General features: G+C 25.6%; 1 protein-coding gene across 2 annotated transcripts in view; it reads right to left on the bottom strand.

The window, feature by feature from the left end:
* LOC117177413 (protein grindelwald) overlaps nt 1-4,514 on the bottom strand; it is a 39,951-nt gene extending 35,437 nt beyond the window's left edge. Inside the window, exon 1 of one of the 2 annotated variants that reach the window (XM_033368083.1) lies at nt 4,436-4,514. The gene's annotated coding sequence lies outside the window, so the exon portion shown is untranslated. Of the gene's footprint in view, nt 1-4,305 lie in introns of both variants that reach the window. The other variant, XM_033368082.1, reaches the window with a different exon arrangement.
* Between the last annotated feature and the right edge of the window lie 351 nt (nt 4,515-4,865).

The following is a 4,865-nucleotide window of genomic DNA, read 5'->3' as shown; positions in this document are numbered from 1 at the left end:
CACTTGGTTTTTTTTTTCGAAAATAAAACGAGTAATTTTAATTTGAAACTCGAGCCAACGTTATTTTATATTTTCACACAAAAGCATGAGGTATTTAAAATAAAGTTGCCAACGAACAATAGAATTCATTGTGACAACACTGCATTGTTACGATAACTTTTAGCGGGAGAAAGGTATTTCTGCAGAGAGAAAGGGAGTTTCAATTAATGTGTTTTAGCCATTTATTCCAATGAAAATTTAACTATTTCATTTTTGTTTAAAAAGTGATCTTTTTTCGGACCAAAAATTCAACTAATTTGTTGAATTTTTGTGTGTGTAGAAAATCCATTTTTTTGTTAAAAATAATTTTTTGTTTTTTGAAAGTTAATCTGTTTTAGTTGAGGATTCAAGTACTTTTTTAAAAATTAATCTTTTTTGCCTAATTTCAATTGATTTATATCAATAATTAAAAACTTTTTTTCTTAAAAAATCAACTTTCACATTTTTTCTAGTAAAATCATTTTTGGGTTAAGAATTCCACTACTTGGTTAAAATTTAAACTATTTTCTTAAAAATGTACTACTTTTGGTATAAAAACTAAATTCTTTATTAAAAATTTATATTTTCAGTTTAAAAATTCAACTGTGATGTTGAAAATTAATTTTTTTTCATGAAAATTTAACAGCTTGGTAGAAAATTCAATTTTTTATTAAAAATTCATATTTCCTGGTGAAATTTTTTTAAAAAGAAAATTCTACAATTTTGTAGAAAATCCAACTACTTGGTAGAGGTTTCAAATTTCTCGATTGAAAATTATATCGTTTTTATTTTCAATGAAAAATTAATTATTCCATTTTTTGTTTAAAAGTGATCCTTTTTAGACCAAAAAATCCAGCTATTTTGCTACAAATGAGTTTATTTAGTAGAAAATTAATCTTCTTGGTTAAAAATGCAACTATTTGGTTTTTCAAATTCAATTGATTTCTATTTATAACTAATTAGAAACTTTTTTCTTAAAATAGGAACTATTGTATCTTTCATTAAAATTTTATTCTTTTTAAATTCGATTTCAACTGCTTGATAGAAAAGCCGCCTTTCACAAATAAATTTTTTTTTGAAAGAAATTTTAGCTATTCCATTTATGGTGAAAAAATTTATCTTTTAGAGTTAAAAATTTATTCATTTCATAACTGTTCCATTTTTGTTTTAAAACTATTCTCTTCTAGCTTGCAAATTCAATAATTTGGTTGAACATTGAATTTGTTTTCTTGAAAATTCGACGAAACGAAAAGACCAATTTCTGTTTTTAAATTAAAAAGTCTCTCAAAATAAAAATAACACTCCAGTGGTGCTTATACATTGACAAATTATTATAAATACTAATTATTTATTGTCATATTGTTTTTTACTAAATAAGTCTGTCTTGCGGTTTCATGCAAATGCAATGTTATGCATGTAGCTGTACCGGATGTATAGTGCGTGGGACGATACCTGATCAGATGTTGAAATCTCTCAACCGTGGAGAGAGGATAATCTACACTCACAGAAAAAAAGTCCTTGATAAAAATAATTAAATTGATATTTGTAATTAATTTTTCAGAAAATTTTTATGCATTCTTTTAAGTTTTTTTTCAGAATTACTTGTAACTTCTCGATTTGACGATTGGTGGTGGGGGGGGGGGGGCTTGGTAAAATCGTACGTAAGAGAATTTGTTATTAAAAAAATCGAAAGTTGATCAAGAATATTAATATTCTACCACAAAAGTGCATTTTTCAACAAAATAATTAAATTTGAAACAAAGATGTTGAATTTTTAACTAAAAAAGATAAGTTTTTAAACAAATACTTAAAGTTTTTATCAAATAGGTAAATTTTTCACAAAGAAGATTAATTTTCTTTTAGAAAAGTCGAATTTTCAACAAAATACTTGAATGTTCGACCAAATTTTAAATTATTCACTAAAAAGGTCACTTTTAAAATAAAATTGGAATTTTCCTGTTTAAAAAGCTTATTTTTCAAAACAAAAAAAAAGAATTTTCAGACAAATAGTAGAATTTTCAACCAAAAAGATTAATCTTCTAACAAAAAGAGGAATTTTCAACAAAACACTTAAATCAAAAACCAAATTTTTGAATTTTCACCAAAAAAGATAAGTTTTTAAATAAAAATGGAATAGTTACATTTTCGTGTAAAAAATTAATTTCCCATAAAATATCGAATTTTTTAAACAAAATAGTTAAATGTTCAATCGAAACAGAATTATTAACGAAATATTTTAACTAAAAAAGATAGATTTTTAACAAAAATGGAATACAGTTAAATTTTTTATTATAGAAGTAATTTTTACCAACAAAAAAAAAACGAATTTTGGGCAAACTGGTTAAATTTTCTGCAATAATAATGATAGAATTAGGAAATATACTCTTAACCTAGAACACTTATTTTTTTTAATGAAAAGCTTAATTTTTGAACAAGAAAAAGATTTCAACGTAACATAAAAATCATCATTTCTGTGATTTTAGGAATTAAAATGATATTTATCAGTCATGGATTATGAAAAAAAACATTATTTGTTGCGAAATAAGTTGAAATATTATAAAAAATATTTATTTTGGCAATAGTTTTTGTAATTGTATTTTTGTATGGTCCCTTTTTACTAATTTTTTAAAATGGTTAATTTCGAATAAATCATGGCTTCAATATTTTCAATCTTAAAATTAGTAAATAATCTTTAAAATTATAATCATAAGCAATGCAAAATTATAATTATAATTCAAATCAGTCAAAAATCAAAATTATAATCTTCTATTTTAAAAGATTGTTTTAACAATGTCAGCCGTAACATGTTTTCCCGCAAAATAAGCCATCAATTATTAAAATTCAGCAACTGTCTAAAAAATGTTGAGATACAACAATACGAAAAAATTCAATTACAAACAATATGTTTAAAATAAACGTTGTAGTTTTTAATTTAAAAAAGTTTTCAATTGAAATGAATGAGTCAGTAATATTATTTCACAATTGAAGAAAATTTAAATAATAATTTTTTTTTAATTTACAATTATCCGACATACGTTCAGTTAGTTTGTATGCGGTCAAACAGTAGGAATGTTGCCTGACTGGTTCTGAGAGTATAATAGTTACATGCTTCACTATGCTATAGTAAAGTCACTGCCTCTCGAATATCGAAATCGACGCCTTTCTGAAGACACGAAGAAATATCGAAGTCTTCGAAGCTATCATCACGAATTTCTCAACCGCGAACGTGAGATTTTTGCAAAAAGAAAAAGAAGAAAAAAAATAAGTTTCATCTATCATAATTATACTTAGAATTACTATATCAGTTTATTTAAAAATCGCAAATTGTTTATTGTATTGTCATAATTGATAAGATAAAATTACAAGAGATGAAAAAGTAACAGTTTTGGTTCATGAATTTCAAATCATAAGTTTTTAAATTTTTTAGTAATTGCAATTAAACTCATAGATATAGAGGGAACCTTCCTACAGTCGATAATGCAAGAGTGGATAATCATTTATTAAAAATACAAAAATACGTAAAATAATTAATTTAATTCAATTAATATTTAAAACACTATAAGTGTCTACAAATTAAAATTATTTTTATTTTATTTTTGTTCTTAATTAATGATTATCCACTGTAGGCTTCATTATCTGCTTTAGGGAGGTTTTCCCTAATTGTTTTTAAATTCACGATGATATCTTTGTGTGATTATAAAATAATTAAAACCAAATAACTGTTTTTAAATCGTTTTCTAAAGAAATGAAAAAAAATAAATTGTTTAAAATAAATATATTTTTGGTTAAAACTGTCGTTTGTTTAAAAATTAAAATATAAATGTATCCTAATAAAACTATAATTTGAAGACGTCTTCGACCATGCAACTTGCGTGCTTGGTACCAAATTAGTTCCGACTTAATTCTGATTTCTATAGAAAAATACGAAATTTACTATATTTTTTAAAATAAAAATATTTTTGACTCAAATTGGCATTTGTTTAAAAATTCCAATATAAATATATCCTAATAAAAGTTGAGTTAGAAGTCTTCGATACTTATGTGCCTGGTACCATACTACTTCCGACTAAATCCAGATTTTCAAAGAAAAATCAGAAAATACAAAATTAAATTTTTTCTTTTTGAAATAAATATATGTTTGGCTCCAATTGCTCGTTGTATAAAAATTCAAATATAAATGTATCCTGATGAAAGTGGAGTTTGAAGGCTACGTTTTCTATTGTTTTCCCTCTTTCTCTTTTGCGCGCACATTCCCTCACAGCTTTGAATTTCAAACGTCGTACTTACAGTCGAGGATGCTGATGAATAGTAACAAAAATATCATGTAGAACAAATAAAAAAATCACAGAACTGGTACCGGAAGAAGGGTGATTTGAAAATAAAAAAATTTCCTAAAAAATATTTTCAAAAAACTTACAACACTTCGCGAACAGTCAGTCACATTGTTCACCGACTTTCTATACGAGACTGTCGACCGAAAGAGCTCCGAACGGGTCAGGTTGACTCCCACCTTCCAAGAGTCAACCTCCCCCTCGCTACACCTGATGGCCTGCGGCCTGCGCCCCTGGCTTTTTCACCTTTACCTGTTGCGAGTTTGCGGGTGCAAGCTGGATTTGGTTACATTTAAAAATTTTGATTTTTTAAACGCTGGCAACGATTCTACAGTTCGACCGCATGAAAACTAACTTAACGTCTGCCGGATAATTGTAAATATTATTTTGATTATTTAATTATTTTTCAAGTGTAAAATAATAATTCTGAGGATGCCATTACAATTCGAAACATTATTTTTATTTGAAAATTTAAAAAATAGACAAAATCTATTTTCAAAATATTTTTTGTAATTG

This window comes from Belonocnema kinseyi, chromosome 7 (genome assembly GCF_010883055.1).
Source record: "Belonocnema kinseyi isolate 2016_QV_RU_SX_M_011 chromosome 7, B_treatae_v1, whole genome shotgun sequence".
NCBI lineage: Eukaryota > Metazoa > Arthropoda > Insecta > Hymenoptera > Cynipidae > Belonocnema > Belonocnema kinseyi.
Note: the sequence above shows the minus strand (reverse complement) of the source record. Positions and strands in the feature narration are given on the sequence as shown.